The sequence below is a fragment of the Durio zibethinus genome, chromosome 24 (genome assembly GCF_047325235.1).
Source record: "Durio zibethinus cultivar Kanyao isolate XHJ-2024 chromosome 24, ASM4732523v1, whole genome shotgun sequence".
Classification (NCBI taxonomy): Eukaryota; Viridiplantae; Streptophyta; class Magnoliopsida; order Malvales; family Malvaceae; genus Durio; species Durio zibethinus.
The window spans coordinates 19,654,199-19,674,302 of record NC_143185.1 but is presented as its reverse complement, the minus strand read 5'-3'; positions in this window follow the sequence as shown (position 1 = coordinate 19,674,302).

Sequence of the window (20,104 nt, the reverse complement as noted above, 5' to 3'; positions counted from 1 at the left end):
GTAGAGTATCATCAATTCTTAAAGGCAATGCCTCCAAAAGTATTTTGAAAAAAATTTAATATATATATTTAAAAATAATTTTTTAATTTAAAAATTTTCCTTTAACAAAAAATTTAAATTGATGTGACGAAATTACAATATCATTAATAATTAACTAAAGTATTCAATCTGTGACAAAAATTAATAACTTCATCTAAAATTTATCAGAAAACATTGTCATCGATAAAATTTTAAATTAGTGATACATTTATAAAGTCACTTAAAATAAAAAAAAATGTCATAAAAAAATTTTTTGCCAAATAAAATTGACAGTAAAAGTTTGTGATATTTATGTTATCGTCATATAATACCATAAAATACAGGTGATGAAATTGTAATGTCATTAATAGTTAATTAAAATGTTACATTTATGATAAAATTGATAACATCACTAAAATCTATTAAAAAAATTCACCACAAATATATTTTTAAATTATTGACAAAATTTAAACGTCACTTAAAATAAAAAAAATGTCACAAAAAATTTTTCACCAATTAAATTTGGCAGTAAAAAATTGTGACATTTATAATATCGTCATATACCACCATACATTGACATGACGAAATTGTAATGTCGTTAATAATTAACTAAAGTGTTCAATTTATAACAAAAATTAATAACGTCACCTAAAATTTATCAAAAAAATTATCACAGATAAAATTTTAAATTGGTGACAAAATTATAATGTCACCTAAAATAAAAAAAATCACAAAAATATTTCCTATCAAATAAATTTGATGGTAAAATTTGACGGTAAGATTTTGGTGACATTATCATGTGATAATTTTATATCTCATCATATAAAATATCAAAACAATATAAAAGGGTGACGAAATATATTTTTCGTCACCTATTACATACTTTGCGTGACAAAATATAATGCGTCACTTAGAAAAAATGTCACAAATTGTCAGATTTATTGTAGTGTCATCTCTTAAAATGAATATACGAAAATTAATATTTTTTAAAAATTTATTCATTAATAAAATGATATCATTTGATTCACTTCATTAATGAAATGACATCATTTTATTCACTAATAATATATAAAATTTATATACTAATACTTAAAAGGACAGCATCTCCCTTGCTTTTGAAAGGTAGTTGCTAGTTGTCACTTTGTATATATTTGGTGTAGATTAACAGGTTTAAGTTCGATTGAAAGGCTATTGTCGAATAATTAAAATATACATTTTATGATAAATTTTAATTATAAAATATATTTTTCGATATAATATGGATTTTTCAATCAAACTCTTAAATGAATTACCCTGTTTGAAGATAATTATATCTTTTTACGTAAAAAAATAAAATGCTTTTTTATAGTAAATGATTATTTTATGGAATCATTCAAGGTTGTTTGAAGATTCCTTAAATATTTTAGATGATTTCTTATTTTTGTACAAGTTGCTAATTATTATATCTTAATTTGACCCGAAAGGCCAAAACATTGATTGAGCTCCTGTGCTTTCTTTAAGTATACTTTTAATTGCTTAATTCAACACTTTCCTAATTAAAATAGGTACCAAATTCCATTTCATATATTTTGATGTGGTTAAAACTTTAAATCTTCTTTGCCATGCATTAATGCAATTATTTTCTTCACGTGTGCTTTTCTTTCCATCATACTCTTCATCTTGATTGAAATGGAAACCAACTCTAATTTCCATTCTTGTTGTCTCTCGACTGTTGACTCTGATCGTCCTTGACTTGTCTTTCTTTATAAATGTTATTGTAAAGGCCTAATACCTGCACCCAAAAAAAAAAAAAAAGACATTGTACCAGTTTGTCGAGAGGCTGATAATAAAGAAAGGTTTGGGCAGCAGTTTGTTGCTTTGTTTGTCCAGCTGCAGCCCTTTGCGTTAATAATCTTTCCTTCCAAGAGGTGAGACATAATGTCAACTTCCACTGCTTATAGAGTAGTAGTAATTAAACTAATAACTAAAAATCAATTTGACATCAATAAATTAAAGATTAGCTGAATAATTTAAAACTGATGTACATCGACCATTAGCTAGCTCCTAGATTCTTTCGTGGCCCAAAAATCTATGAGGCCATTTCCCCCCCTCTGCTAATCAATCTATTAACTTAAGCTTAAATATCGATAGTGAATCTCAGCCACAACTGTGAAAGTGTACATACTACTAAAAGCCTAAAGGGATCGCACATGGAAAAGTTTTTGACCGCTTATTTAAGGATTTGTAGCACTGGCAGGTTAGGGCCTGGGCCTGGGGATTCCATTTTTGTCTTCTGACAAGTTGTCAGACGGCCCATACCGGAGGCCTATAGGGGTTAAGACGTATGATTTACCTGTATTATTGATTTCTTTCCTCAAATGTCGAGGAATGTTTGCAAATAAATGTTGAGGATACAAGATTCCATGGGAATCTCCGCTTTAAAGATTTGCGGCTACTTCCTTCCAAGTACTAAAATATACCTACTTTTTTTCTGTCAGTTTCTGTTACGCATGCATGCGCTGGAACCAACCTCGGGGCCTTTTGGCTTAATTAAGTCGCTGTAAGTTGATTTAGGGCTTGGACTTGTTAACGAGAAAAAACATAGCCCTCAGTTTGCCGTAATCTGTTTTATCAACAAATAAGGAAAATTTACAGATTAAAAGTCCTATATTAACTGTTTAACCTTTTACTATATTAATTACCTTATGAAAAAAATTAATTAGTAAATCGTGCTCCTGGTCGTGTCCACCAAATGATTTCCGCATTTCAAAAATCTCACATAAAAGTTTGCTTTTCATTTCTCAAATTCTAAGGAACTTAACTCCGTTGTGGCTTGACAAAATCTGGTGCTCAAAGAACTCAAGCTCTGTCTTCCTATTTTTAACATTTGCTGATGCATTCTGTTTTGCTACTTTGTTTTTGTGTTTTGAACTCTATATTATCGCTTTATTAATTTAGTTATCTTCTGTCTTGCTTTAAAAAAAATTCTCCATGGAAATGTGCAGTAGTACAAAGGGCCATTGCTAGTTGGTTTTTGGCATTCATGTCACGTGCACTAAGTGATCACTTTCGGTACTCTTCCTTTTCTCCTTAGTAAATCAAGAAAAAGAGCTTAATTGGCTCTTCCTTTCCAGCTGGGACCCTTTTCATCTCCATTTCTTAATGCTATTATATTTCCCAAATATTAGCTTTCCTACTTCTTCGGAGTTCCTTAATCTATAATTGTTTAGAATTCTTCTTGCCTCAAATGGAAAAGGTATATATGTCTTTTATTTGATGCCCTCACACACTAGCGCACATATTTATACATGCACGTACATACATGCGCGTACCTACGTACATGTATATACATAAAATTTATTTGAATTAAATGCAGATCATATGCAGAAGCAAAGGAGGAAGAGAGAGATTTCATCAGCTGATATAAACAACACTCGAGCTCTACAAGCTAGTAATTAAGATTAAAATGGTGGCTGCGCCACATGGGCAGATGTCGTTTTTTTTTAAATATCAGAAACAATTTATTAAGATGATTGAAAAAAGACATTGCAAAGAGTAACACACGGCACATGACATAGTGACATACAAATGGACAAATAGCTACTAGTTACAAGCATCAAACCAGTTTGCTTTTGGACAATTATTTTTTTTATAGCTGAATTCAAATCTGTCTTTATAACTAGGACTCATGCAAGTCCCACATGAATATTAAAGCAGGTCCTTTCTGATTCAATTATTAGATTAGGGAAATGTACCTAAATTACCTGTGGAGGCATGTACATGTCTAGGCATTTGGTTATGAATTTTCGCTTGGAAAAGCATGACCAACTCCAGGGCTGTGCCCTGGGTTGGTACGTCGGAAATCTTCTTTATCTCCTGCAATAGAATGCTTATCAATACTCGAGCTAATGCTTCCTGGTTGTTGTCCAATATCTTCATCATCTTCTCCAAAAGAATGTCCAACACCAGGGCTGCTCCCCGGTGTAGCGGGCCGAAAATCATTTTTGTACCCTCTAACTGAATCACCAAAATCTGAGCCTTTAGTTGGTATAGGGGGTGGCAATACTTCTTTCTTTCCTGATACTGAATGGTGGGCAGCATTAGTAATGTAACCTGGGGCTCCTGGCAGATGACCTTCATTGTGCATTGCGGAGTTGTTAGTCTTGCTGCTTTGCTTTGAATCATTTTTGCTCACTGATTTTATTTGTCTTCCCTCAACTGAGAAGACTAAATGGCTGCAGGCAATCGCTGCAAGAAGAAAAACAGCACATTTTTGCATGCCTCTCAATTCCATAATTAAGTAGGAAATAACTTGAATGTCTCGCGAGGGAATTTGATCAAATTGCTAGAGATAGAATCAAGGGAGATGAGAGGGAAAAAGGTATAACTAAGCACATTAATGAAGTGAGTTTGATCTTCTTTGCGATTTATAATGTCAGGAATTAGGGCCCTATAAGGATCCTAACCGCTAATTCTTCCTAAACCTAAATGAGTGGTGTGGCATCAATTGCAATAATGGATGCTTTGAATTCTGGAAACTTTAAAAGATCCTCCATAATTTGTATACATATCTCTGGTTATTCTTCTCTATGCCCCACTTAACAATAATAGTACTAAAATAAGAACTTCAGGGTGAAAAAATGGCTACCGAAACACTTTTTTTTTTTAATTTCAAGAACAAAGCTATCAATCGAAACTTGAAGATAGATCCTTGACCTTTCATAGTGCTGAAATGTTGTATTATCGTTTGAATTTGGTGAGGACGTACGGCAAATTTATTTAATCAAATTTTTTGTAACAGACATTAGAGTTTAGAAAAGAAAACCGTTTTGGTTTACCCACCACCAAAATGCACCCAAAAGGTAGGGATTCCCCTGTACTTCTCCACTTGCAAATGCATAAATAGTATTATTATTATATATATACTGATGGCTGTTGTGCAAAGCTTAGAACTCTTTTGGTGGAGAAATTCAGGTGAAACACATCTGTCCTATAGCTCTTTTGTTCAACCTCCATCGTTTATGATAGTTGCAAACTTTCAAGTTTCAATTTAATTGGTGGAATGATATTTGTGCTGAATGTGTTAAAGGTTCCCTGGAGGAAACCCAAAGTAATTAACTAGACATTTAATATCTTTGAATGCGGTTAATATTCTTGAATCACCATCAGAGATTTTCGATTAACAGGCGCATAATTAGTAAGCTTTTTGATTGGGTATCAAATATGGATGGCAACTTATCATGTTGATTAATTGAACCAAAAGGCATCGTCATCTCCTATTTGTGCCAGTAGGTGTTCAAAATGAATTTCTCAATATATTCCTTTACTAGTGCAGTAGTGTTACAATCCAACAAAAATGTAGTAATTATATATGAGACTAGCAAAATCAAATCATAAGTCTTCAGCAGCCTTAGAAAAATTAATTAAGTGGAACTAGAGGAGAACATTTCTGTCCAACTTAACCTGTTTTATACCAAACTTTCACTTCCAACCAATATTCCTCGAGTTAAGCTGTTGCCAGAAGTATAACTGATAAATGACAGTAGATTTACTCCACAAATAACCAAAATGAAAGGGCCCTGCCCTAACAATACCGCCAATTTATCAGTGTTAAGCCAAATCTCTATTGCAATCACTATAGTGATGAAAATGTTTTAATTAAGAAAACTGGGTTCTATTTAGCTTCCACTAATGGAAAAAAAAAAAAAAAAGTAGTATCACGGCTCATAATTGATGGTTCATAGGGCAGCCGGAATTTGATCAAATATGAGTGTCATAAATTGATATTGATATGAATCTTGCTTTTTGAGGTTTCTAAATGCAAAAATTTTGACCCTCCAATACTAGCTTTATGGAATTTGAACTAAAGGTTTGACTCTCTCTCTCTCTCCCCTGGGGGGGGGGGGGGGGGGGGGGGAGCTATTTCTTTACCAAACTCAAGGACATGTCACGCCATCAAAAAAATCAAAGGTATGTCACACCAACAAAAGAGATCCGTCCATAACTCTCAAAAGCTAGGCTGTTTTATTAGGTACCGTAAACAAAATCAAAAAGTACTATAGACAAGTTTTGAGTGAGACTGTTTTTTTTTTTTATTTATTGTTTAATTATATGTAATACTCCACTAAAATATAACAGTGGAGCCTGCTGGTATCGATCACTGAAAAAATAATCCTAATCAACTATGGAACTACTACTTCAAGCTGCAATCAGATTGCAAAATTTGAAGTCATTGTTGTCTAATTTGTGAGTTCAAATTCATTATATAACATAATAAATAACTATATAATTCATTCTTGTGTAAGGAATCGATACTCTTTGTCATTGGTGTGATCGATTGTTTGTCTTACCTATTAGCATGGTTATAGTTTGTGATTTTGGTAAATGTATCAGCATGCTCATAATTAATCAAAAAGTCAATGCACCAACCAAAAGAGAGGTCCCTCCACTTACATTTATCACTAAAGAAATCATCCATTTGCCTTGGTCGATCAAGTCAAATGAAGCGAATGATGGGCCCCAATTCGCCATCCCTCAACCCCCTCAACCCCTCCACTTAGAGTAGAATATGAAGAATATTCTTGCAGGAGGACTTTTTTTTTTTTTTTTTGTGGTTGGTTCCTCCAACTGAGGAAGTCCCCAGCCTCTGGCACTGAATCTTTTTTTAGCACTGCTTTATATACTGAGAAGAGAGACTGATAGTAACTCTTTTACCCTTTGCAAAGTCACAACAAGGGAACAAAAACATTTGATTCTCTACCGCGCTAGGCTGTAAAATGCAACTGTGCAGTTCTGTTTAAAGTTAAATTGACTTCAGATTTCGGTTCGAGTAGAAGGAATGTCTCATGCTATGATCTTTTGATTCCTATTAACTATTCTTGAAACTGCAATACTTCACATATCTATTGGAATAATAATTTAAATCTCACAAGAGACTCGTTTGAAATTGGTTAAGTATTGCTTGACAGAATACTTCACATATACGAACCACGTTAATTAATTATTCTCTTATATGACTACTTGATTATTTGATTATACTTCCGCTAACTTGATTGGATTTGAATTTTTTTTCCTAACATATCGAAGTCTATGTTCATTGTACAAACCATTGCGTAGTACATATCTGCATAGAGTAATTAATAGACAAGAATCAAGAGTTCATCTCATCCATAAATCATGTTTCTGCAATCATCACAAATTCAATCTCATCCATAAATCATGTTGATCCTTGAATCATGCTTGTATATATTTATTTTATGCGTTAATTTTATTTTCTTTGTATTTTATTTCTTTCATAAGAATGTTCCACTCTTGTATATGTATATACCTCTATCAATACAAGTGAGCCTTTTCATTCAATTTTATTGTTGCATTATGGTATCAGAGCCATCATTAGCTCTCACAAGTTTCTCCATCATTTATCCTTAAACGTATTTTTTCTTTTCTAACTATTTGTTCTATTTACCACAAATCAATCATGGTTGAAGAAAGCACAACTATTTTCTCCCTCAATCAAACTATCACCATACAGCTTGCAATCAATCAATCTAATTGCCATAAATGTTGCTACATGACTTCTCATAAAATTAAGTCCTCCTACAGAAATTATAATTGATGGCAAAAAAGTTTCAAACCCAGAATTTATATTCTGGATGAGATAAGATAAGCTTTTATTTTTTGATATTATAAGATCATTAACCACAAATGAAATTCCAGTGGTAAGATCTTATCAAACTTCTGCTGATGCTTGGAATCGCCTTGCAAAACTTTATGCTAATCTCTCTTCATCTAGAACTATGTGATTTACAAAGCAATTTACTCTTATTTTTTAAGGCACACAACCTGTTGTTGATTATCTTGCTACAATCAATGAAATTAGTATCTTATTACTTACACCCTTAATGGCTTAGGGTCAGAGTTTAAAGAACTTTCTACTGTTATTCAAGCTCGAGACACGATAATTAGTTTTGATGAGCTTCATGATAAACTAGTTGAATATGAAGCCTTTCTTAAACATGAGAAACTTCATACCTCTAAAAATCTTAGCAATCTTCTTGTAAATTCTGTTCAATTATCTAAAAATGACAACCAACACAATAATAGTAAGAAAAAATTTAAAAACAACAAGGGATTTCAAGGGCAATGTTCATCAAATTTCAACAATAATTAACATAACAACTACAACTCTACCAAATTTGGAAATAACAACACAAACTAAAACTCTACAATGATTTGTCAACTTTGTGAGAAAAAGAGTCACACTACCAAACAATACTACACTGCAAAAAAATTATTCTTTTCTTCAAAGGCATCACCCGTTGTAAATCTAACCACAACAACTAATAATTCTTCCTCAACTTGGCTTCTAGATTCTGGCACCTTCAATCATGTTACCTTAAATTTCAATAATTTATTTTTTCGTCAGCCTTATAAAAGACCTGATTATATTGTTATCGGTGATGGTACATGTTTATGCATTGTATATACTAGCAACTCTATGTTTTCAACTCACTTTCATTCTTTTTCTCTTTCAAATATACTTTGTGTTCCTTTTATGAAACAAAATTTAGTTTTTTTTTCTCAATTTTGCAAAATTAATAACACCTCTATTGAATTTTTTTCCATTCTCTTTTTGTGTGAAAGATCTCTCTATGGAGGCACCTCTCGCACAAGGGCAGAGCAAGAATAATGTCTATAAGTAGTCCACTATAAGAGTTCTTACAATCTCAAATTATGCTTTTATGGGATTCAAAGTCTCTCTTAACAATTGGCATGATAGACTTAGGCATCTTTCCTCCAAAGTTCTTCATTGTATCATTTCTCAAAATGATTTTCCAATATCGTCTAGTCCATTTTTGTCTTCTTTTTGTGATTCTTGCTAGTGTAATAAAAGTCACAAATTACCATTCGACATTTACTCCTTAAAAAGTCATTATTCGTTAGAACTTATCTACACTAATATCCAAGGACCTTCTTCTATTAGATCTATTGATGGCTATTCATATTGTATTATTTTTGTTGACCATTTCACAAAATATTCATGGCTTTTTCTATTATTTTACAAGTTTAAGGTCTTTACACTTTTTCCCATATTCAAAAGTATGGTAGAAAATTACTTTAATTTCACTATTAAAACTATCTATTTTCATGAAAATACTGATTACAAATATCAAGCCTTTTTAGAAAGCTATGGAATCCAACATTTAGTTTTTTCCCCATACATTCCACAACATATTGCTTTTGCTCAATGTCGTTATAGACACATCATTGAAATAGGTTTTACTTTTCTTCATTAGGATTCCTTACCTTTTTTTCTTTGGTTTTTTACTTTTGAAGTAGCTGTTTATCTCATTAATAAGCTCCCTACACCTGTTATTGACAAAAAAACATCATTTGAATATCTTTTTCACAGCACCCAATTATTTCAAACTTCAAATTTTTGGATGCTTGTGTTATTCATGGTTACGTCTTTATACAAATCATAAATTAGAACAACTCTTAAAGTCGTGTCATTTCTTGGATATTCTAATATTCATAATGCATACATTTGTTTTGAGCCTAAAGATCACAAATTCTATATTTCTTGGCATGTCTAATTTGTTGAAAGTGAGTTTTTATCCTTCTCTACATCCAATGAATGTAACAAAATTAATTCTTACACCTTAGACACATGGTCAGCTTTCTTTCCCTTTTTTAAAAGTATGACTTTTCAACCAAATTCCTCATTAAACACATACCTAAAAAAATTAAAATTATGACATTTAATGCCTCTCATTATTTTTTAATCAACTCCTTCCATTCTTGGTCCAATTCTCACAAATTTTCCATCCAAAATTCCATCACCATCTCTTGGATGTAACCCACAAATCATGCCTCACCTAATGCCCATGTCCACCAAAATCTCTTATCTCCACTTAATTCATGTCAACTTTTATCATCCCACCAATCAAGGAATTCAAAATCTTACAATTTAGCTCTTTTTTCCATGCAATCACCAATCTCTTTACCATAATCTCACATGCCTCCAGCTTTTCTCTAGATCTGATAATTCATGTTACTGTATCATGTAAAATATTATATTTGTGTCATATTTTATACGAAAATTGTGTGTCACAATTCATGTTAATACAAAAATATAAAATATAATTTTTTAGTTTTATTAAACCTATTTATGGTTTTTCTAAAATTTTAAGTTGTGTTATCTTTTTATTCTTTATTCATATCATTTTTATATTGTGTCACCGTATCGTATTTCAAATTGCTAGGTTTACTCTTCCTTCAACCAAGTCTGACTCAAAATCCATGACCATGTCTCATACAGATTTTGATCCATTAATAGCATATGAGGTTTCACTTATTGTGTAAGTTCTCATTTTAGACTCTACTCAATAAACATTACTTGGTTCTTCCTCCAATAAGCTACCCACTTCTGGTGAGTCCTCTTCTAACAACCTTTCGTCACAGCCCAACATCATTCAAACTCATTCCAAATATAATATTTTCAAGCCTAAAAAGCCTTTTACCCCCACTGCCACTAAACATCTCATATCTCCAACCTTTGAACCCACCACCACCAAACAAGCACTCAAAGAGAAAAAGTGGAGAAAAGCCGTGTGTGATGAACTTCATGTTCTCATTCAAAATAAAATATAGGAACTGCTCCCTCGTGATCATAATCAGAATGTTGTTGGTTGTAAATGGGTTTTTCAAATCAAATGAAATCCCGATGGTAGCATTGCAGGATATAAAGCTTGTTTAGTTGCCAAAGGTTTTCATCAACACCCGTAACTAGAAAATATTTGAAACATTTAGTTCTGTTATAAAGCTAACAACTATCCGAATGGTTCTCTTTATTGCTATCTCTCATAGTTGGGTTATCAACTAACTTGATGTCAACAATGCATTTCTTAATGGGCATCTTGATGAAAAGATCTTTATGATGCAACCCCCTGGCTTTATAGATCCAGCTCAACCAAATCACATGTGTCATTTACAAAAATCTCTTTACGGCTTGAAGTAAGTGCCCCGAGCTTGGTTTATTGCTTTCAAGAATTTTATTTTCTATCTTGGCTTTGTGTTCTCTCATTCAGACTCTTCTCTTTTTATCTATACTGACAAATGCATCCTTGTTTATTTTCTAGTTTATGTGATGATTTGTTAATTATAAGAAATTCCTCAGAGTTCATTCGCCAAGTTATTATTGCTCTTTTCAACCAATTTTCCATCAAGGATCTTAGTCATATTAATTATTTTCTTGGCATTAAGGTTATTTCAACACTTGATGGACTTCTCCTATCTCAATACAAATACATTCGAGATCTTCTTGAGCATTTTCACATGGAAAGAATCAAGGAATCTATTACACCTCTTAGTTCTTCATCTCGACTGTCTATTAAGGGTGGTTCAACAAAAGTTGATGCCACTCAATATAGAAGTCTCATTAGTAGTATGCAATACTTGTCTCTTTCATGCACTAATGTTGCCTATGCTATTAACAAATTGGCTCAATTTATGTATTCTGTAACTCAACTTCATTAGATAATAACCAAATACTTTCTTCGTTACTTGAAGCACATGATCAACTATGGTCTTTCGCTATGGCACTCCCCTTTCTTGCCTCTCATAACATACTTCGATTTTGATTGGTGGTAATCGAGATGATTATACTTTCTTATTGGCATACATTATTTTTCTTTGCAACAATCCAATCTCTTAGTGTTTCAAGAAACAACGTACTGTAGTCATTCCTCTATAGAAGCAGAGTATCGATCTGTAGCTTCAACCGTTGAGAAATTACATGGCTAACCAATCTTCTTAATGAATTACATGTACCTCTTTTAAAGCCATCTTGACTTCTTTATGATAATATTGGTGCCACCGATCTTTGTGCGAATCTTGTTTTTCACTCTCATATGAAGCATCTTGCACTTGACTATCATTTTGTCCAAGAAAAGGTTACTACTGGTTCACTTCCTGTTGCTCATGTCTCTACCCATAATCAACTTGCTGATTTACTTACAAAGCCTTTACCCAAGTCCAGATTTTCCTTTCTTTGATCCAAGATTTGTATTTTTGATAGAAACGCAATATTACGAGGGCATAATAGACAAGAATCAAAGAGTTCATCTCATCCATAAATTATGCTTCTGCAAACATCACAGATTCAACCTCATTTATGAATCATGCTGATCCTTGAATCATGCTTGTACATATTTATTTTATGAGTTAATTTTATTGCCTTGGTATTTTATTTCCTTTGTAAGAATGTTCTGCTCTTGTATAAATGTATATACCTCATCAATACAAGTGAGCCTTTTCATACAATTTTATTGTTGCTTTAGTAACACTAATTCCTTCTGTGTACTAAGGAAAATGTTCATATTTTTCAAAGATTACACTAAATATGAAACCCCAAATCCTTCATTGGAACTTCAAATCATTATGAATGCATGCAACTTAGAAGAATTAGACATCTTAAGTGAAATAAATAAAGAATAAGAAGTTACTCTGTCAAGTAACTTGAGGTGTTATATATTTGCCTTGAAAGAGTGCCCTTAGATTGTTTACCAAAACGACCTGAAAAGATTTGTGTTTGATAGATATGCCAGTCGTTGCAGAATACAAACCATAAGGAACTTCATATTGTTAGAGATAAAAAGGAATGGCAAGCGACCTTATATCACTTTGCTCTTCAATCTGCTGAATCGTGCAGATAATGATATTGTAATTGATAGATATGCCAGTCGTAGCAGAAAAGAAATATTTCTAATGAACGTGTCATCTTTTAAAATTGTTTTGAGTTTCACAATAAGCTGATGGAGTACTAATAAAGTGAACGAGCTATATAAACCCATGAATTTAATTCACAAAATATTTTTACAAACGCTAATTGGGTAGATAAACAAATACTTTTGTCTTCGACAAGACTCTCTCCTCCCAAAAGCCCAATCCTTTTGTTTTTGTGTTTTTTTTTTTTCTCTCGTGATTTCAGCATTACATTAGTACAACACGCAATATACAAATGATTATTTTCTACCTTCCAAACAATACTCAAACCATTTTTTTTTTTTTTTTTGCAAAGCCAAACTTTTATTAATAATGAAAAGTTAATACAAAAGTAGGGCCTGAAAAACCCAGACGCCATATAACAATACTCAAACCTAAGGTACCTTAAACTGAAATTGAAACCAAAGACATGTCAAATAGAGAAACCAAACTAATTAATAAGCTGAAGTCTTTCCAGGATAGAACTTTCTGTCGCCATTCATGTCAAAATACCATCTGTCTGCAATGCGAAGATTAACATGGAGATGGAGCAGTACTGCTCCATCAGAAACTGTTAACCTAGTTTTGAAGGGAATGGCCGACGCCAGGACTATCGCCAGGAGTTTTGAGTCTGAAGTCGTCTACAATTTTGGGTGGCGGGGCTTGGGTTTCTCCTATAACCACACTTGGTGGTGAAGGTGGAGACCGCTTGTTGGCAACAGCTGCTTTATTAATGTTAACACCATTAATTTTTGGATCAAGAATTGTGCCCGTTTCCTTTGCTAGGATTCTACCGTAAGTTTGGACTTTTTGAAAACTGTGGTTTCGGTCAAATATCAAATGCCTTCCTACAGCGCACTGAATTTCCAAGAAGAAAACAAGCAAAAGGAGAACAAGGATTAAGATTAGTTTGTTTTGGGCCATAATGCGACGTTTTTTTGAATGTACATATGAGTGGGAAAAGGGAGGGAAGATAGCCAAGCAATTAACTAAGCGAAGCTTTGGTTGAAGAATGGCAAACAAGGAAGAAGACTCACCTATTAGCAACTTTGCCTATAGACCTCTTCCTCCTCCAGGGTGCTATTTATAGAAGATCAGAGAGCAAGCGGATGGGGCTTCCAAACACTGACAAATAGGATTTCTTAGAGGGACAATGAACAAAAATTAAATAAAAGAGTAAAAATTCTCACTTCTTTCTTCACATGCGCACAATTGTCACTCTCACGACGTACTTTGTTAGTAGTTTAAAATATAGTACATTCTATATTAGATAAAAATATTTAATCATTGATAAATAAAATTAATTTTTGTATTAATTTTATTTATATTTTAAATAATAATATTTGAACAAAAATAATTATTATATGATAAATTATCATAATTATTTGAATATAAATATATTATTATTTATGAAGATCATGATTATATAAAAAGTCAACCATTTGAATAAAAGTTTATGTATGTTCATTCAATATAAATAGATTTTTCAATATAACTATTTTTACTACTTCTAATTAAAGAATTTAAGGATTAGTTGTATCCTAAAGGCATAATTGCTTTTAAGAAAGTGTTTTTTACGCTTTCAAAGCTAAAATTCTTTTTTATTATTTCTATTCTCTGATTTATTTTTTCTAACAATTTAAAGATAATTATGAAATTCATATTTTGCATGAGAAAGGTACAAGGAAAAGAAATTGGCAAAGTTGGCAAAATCAACTTTTGAAACAAGCACAAAAGCTTCAATTATCCAAATAGTCTCATAGTGAAATAAAATATAAGATAAGTTTCTTATCATTATCTTTTTAGTTTTTATATTCTACTAAAAGAATTGATAATTAATAATTCTTAAGAGACCTTGAGTCTCATTGAATTTTGCTTTTTTTATTGACTATTCTTTTAATCTTTTGATTCTAAATTAAATTATTAATTTATGATTCATGATTTTATGGTATGTTATATGTGGATTTTCTTGATCATGGCATTGAATGGTCATGAGTATAAAATGGATATTGAGTACTTGTTAGCTTTGGTTATGAATCTTTTATAGCCTTGTTATATTTTTGTAAGACCATGGTTATAAAATCAAAATGATAAAATTCTCAAGAATTATTTTAAGGCATAAAAAATTTTGTGAATTTATAAATCTTTTCAAAAAATAAGCAAATATATATGTTCTTATCATAAAATTATATTTTATGGTCCATATCCATGATTGCATTTATTGACAGGAGAATAATGCATGATTCATATTATTTGATTTATATAATATTATTTCGACAAGAAACAAACACATTATCTAAGATAATTTCAATTCAATTAGAGAAGTTATATAATTCTTTGTAACTAATTAAAATGTTTTCTATTTGTTGGGTGAAAATTTTTCACGTATTTTATAATTTGGACAAAATATATAGTATTATATGGTTATAAATGAAATTTTAACTGTTTCTAATAATATGAACCATGATGGATATGGTTTTAGTGTCCATAATGAAATAATTTTATAAGTATCCATGAGTTGGTATGAAAGTCTCAAAATGAAACTATAGAAAACATGAATTTACTAGTTTTAAGAGTGTTTATATTTAAGATCATACTTATTGATGCATACTCTCATATTGAGTTGAAATAAAAGTTTTGAAACTTTTATGAAAAGGAAATATTAAGATATAAAATATTGACTATCTATCTTTCCCTAAGGGTGAATTTAAAGGCATCCTACTTAAATAAAAACAACTACCAAATAGTGAAAAGATAAATAAAATGACAACTTGATCAAGTATATATGATATCTTGATAATTGAATGGGATATTCTTTAACAAAAGAATGCAAATTTGCACATTGTGGGGATGATAAGAATCAAAAGAAATAAAAATTACCACCATAGTATTGTAAGATTTTAGTATAATTTTATGAGCAAATTATATAAACTAATAAGTTTAGAAAGTAAAATCATAAAAAGTCCTTAAATATCTTAAAAGGACTAAAATAGTTTGGTTTATTCATTAACTTTATCCAATTGTATTAGAAGAGTAATTATATTAAAATAGATAAAATCATAGAAATAGAATTATTGAAATTTTATATTAATGAGATAGAGATGTAGCCACAACCAATACCATCTATTTATTAAAATAACAAGAATGGGACAACAATGTCTAAAGCATATAAATAATATGTAAAATGAAATGTTTGGATATATTAGTTTGAAGTAATTATACTAGAGATTCAATCTCAAATTGGGATAATTATCATAAAATAAAATTGAATTCCAAGATATTTGGTTAGTAGTACTACAAATAAAATAGATTTATACCCTTACTATTAGACACCAATAATGGCAACCCAACTTTGAATTGTAACCTCTAATTACAAAGTTTAATGGATAAAAACAAGTTATTGTTATGTGTTAGTTAGTATTAGTAAATTTCATTAAAATTTTAAAAATTAGTGTGACCTATTGCATGGGGAGAATGAGTTTTTATACTCTTAATGGAGTTTATTATTTAAATATCTAAAGTAATGGAGATATAATGAAAACTTTACCTATATAAACATAGAAGTGATGTCCCTTCAACAAGAAAAATTGAGATCTCTCTTATAAATATTTATGAATATAGGATAAATACATTGCTATAACAGTGCTAAAGCAATTATAAACCTCTGAGAAGAATAAATAAGTATTATATGTATTATATATTCAATTTCAACACTAGAAGTTAAGGTTTAATCTGTAGATACTATCAGCTTCTTTAGAATTCTATGATATATACATTAATTGAAGGTTTAAAATGAGATATATATTTTTATATTCATAATATTTATTTGTATAGAAGGTTAAAAATTGAGCACCAACACTTGGGATTGTTGATGTTTAGAATATGGTATATCCCATATTGGATAGAAAGATTTAATTATTGATGAATAAAATTAATTTTATTCATATTTTATATAATTATGTTTGAATAAAAATAATTATCATATGACAAATGATCATAACTATTTAAATATAAATATATTATTATTTATAAAAGTTATCATTATACCAAAGGTCATAACAATTTAAATAGAAGTTTATATCTATTTATTCATTATAAATAGATATTTCAATATAACCATTTTTATTACTTTTAAGTGGAGAATTTGAGGTTTTATTATATTCTAGAGGTATAATTATCTTTTAAAAAAACATTTTTCATGCCTCAAAACCAAAATTTTTTTCTATTATTTCTATTCTCTTATTATTTTTTCTAACATACTTTGCATGGGACATACAACTGTTCATTATTTATTTAATCTCCCTTTCGTCTCTTCTTAGCATTTAAAGAGTGATATAGTGCAAAATCACCCTTATATTTTTTTGGTGTTGGATTAATTAATACTAGCAACAATCTATTCAATGTTGCCAAGTGAAGATTAGTCCAGATGGCATACATATGAAACAAATTCTTAAAAGTAACAATAAAATTTAAGCAATTAAGTAAATAAGGATTGGAGACTTAAAAGATCAATTAAGAATAAAAAAAGACAAACTTTACGGCATGCAGAAAAAGTAAAAATATGATAATTAATTAATGAACATAATGGTCTGATTGTGTGTGTGTGTGTATAGATATATACACCATTTATTAGAGTTTTATATATCAGGGTGTACTTGATTAACTTAGTTTCCCCAGCTCCTCACCATTAAGGTTTATAAAACATTTTGTGTTTAGAATCTTTTATTAATTAATTTGTTGTGTAGCATGAACAGTTTTTGTTCAGACAAGGTGTTAAGCTTTCCATGTGGAAATCCTAGCTGTTTTTAAACCCATTCTCTCTTTTGTATCTTTGTAGCTTTTAAAAGTGAACTTATCATTAGCTAAGTATCTAGAAGCTAAAAAACACTTGCAAATATATATGAAAATTTAAAATACGATATGACAATATAATATAAAAATTATATAAAAGAATATATGAAAGTGATACAATTTAAAATTTTAGTAAAAATCATATATAAATTTGATAAATTTAAAAATATATATATTATATTTTTTTATCGATAAAAATTTTAATACATAATTTTATTATAAAACACGATACAAATATATAAAATATGAAAGAAGCTATGATTGGATCCAATCTTATATTTGATGCCATTTGTAGGGCAAAGGTTAGGGAAATGGAAAAAAAAAATTGCAGGAAACCAGAGAGAGGAGAAGAGAAGCGTGCAGCATGTGGGTTGTGAGGACCAAAGGCAAAATGCGAGACATTTTTTTATGTCTCAAGTATCAAGGAAGAACCTAATACATTCATGTATATATATATAAATGAAAAATAGTAAAGGAAGTGTTTGGGCAGCAGTTTGTTACTTGTGTTTGTCCGCCTCCAGCCCTTTGCATTAATAATCTTTCCTACCAAGAGTTAAGACGGTATGTCAGCTTCCACTGCTTATAGAATATTACTAAATTGATAACTAAAAATCAAATTTTCATCAATAAATTAAAGATTAGTTGAATTTGTAAGTTGGTTCTTCTCAACGTAGGTGATTTTGACTCAAATTCTATCATTGATCTATTTTTTATGTTAATCTCCAAATAAAAAATTTCTATGAAGTAAAACATATTTTCTCTTAATTTAAGAGATCGAGCAAACAATATGTTCTAATTCTTTTTCAACAAAAAAGGAAAATTAATTTTTTTCTCTTGACCCCAGCTGCAGGTGGAGTTAAAGAGATAGTCATTTTATTTTATTTTCATGAAATAAAATTGAAAGCCACATCTTATTTTGATTTTCTTGTCGGAGCTCAGGAAATAATTTAAAAATGATGTAAATAGACAGGAAAATATTTAAATAAAAGATTTTAAGTAAAATTTGTGAAATTTTATAGTAGAAACAATTAAATTAAAATTAAAAATCAAAATCAAAATTAATAAATTAAAAAATTTTGTTACATAAATTAAATATGTAAAATTTTAAAGAATTTTAATAAATTCTGATAATATTTTTAGATAGATATCTTTAATAAAAATATTGATAAAATTTTTGTCGTAAGTATAGATCAAATTTAAATTATAAATAATTTTTTTAATAATTTTTTATATTATTAATTTTTATATTAAATTTTATTAATTTATCAATTTAAATTTTTTATTAAAAATTTTATTAAATTATTTTTTTTAATTAATAAATTTTACATAAATTTTGTCCCGTCAGCAATTAACTAGCTGCTAGATTCTTTCGCGGCCCAAAAATCCATGAGGCCATTCTTCTGCACGCAGGAAAAGTTTTTGACCGTCTATTGAAGGTATTGAGACACGGAATTCCAACAAGTTACATCTGACAAAATGTCAGATGCTCCGTAACATAGGCCATGGGAATCTCCACTTTATACATTTGCGGATGCTTTCTTCCAAGTACTAAAATAAACCTACACTTCGCAGTCAGTTTATGTTACGCATGCATGCGCTCGAACTAGCCTCGAGGCCTCTTGGTTTAATTAAGTCGCTGTGTTCGACGAAACAGGTATGTTGATTTAGGTCTTGGACTTCTTGTTAACGAGAGAAAAAAATAATTACCTAAGTTGATTTAGGTCTTGGACTTGTTCTACGAGCAAACAGGCAAGTTTGCGGCAATCTGTTCTATCAACAAAAAAGGAAAGTCTACAGACTGAAAGTCCTATATATTAACTGCTTACTATATTAATTAGCTTATGAAAATAAAAAAAAATTAATTAGTAAATCTTGCTCCTGGTCGTGTCCACCAAATGATTTCCGCATCTCAATAATTTCATATAAAAGTTTGCTAGCTTTGATTTCTCAAATTCTAGGGAACTTAACTCCTTTGTGGTTTGACAAAATCTGGTGCTCAAAGAACTCAAGCTCTATCTTCCTATTTTTAACCTTTGCTGATGCATTCTGTTTCGCCACTTTATTTTTGTGTTTTGAACTCTGTATTATCGCTTTATTAATCTAGTTATCTTCTATCTTGCTTCAAAAAAAAAAAATTCTCAATGGAAATTTACAGTAGTACTAAGGGCCAGAGTTAGTTGGCTTTTTGGCATTCATGTCATGTGCACTAAGTGATCACTTTCGGCACTTTTCCTTTTCTCCTTAGTATAATCAAGAAAAAGAGCTAAATTGGCTCTTCCTCTCCAGCTGGGATCCTTTTCATCTCCATTTCTTAATGCTATTATATTTCCCAAATATTAGCTTTCGCACTTTTTCGGAGTTCCTTAATCTATAATTGTTTAGAATTCTTCTTGCCCCGAATGGAAAAGCTTTATCTATATGTTTTATTTGATGGCCCTCACACACTCACGCACTCATTTATACATGCACGTACATACATGTGTGTACCTAC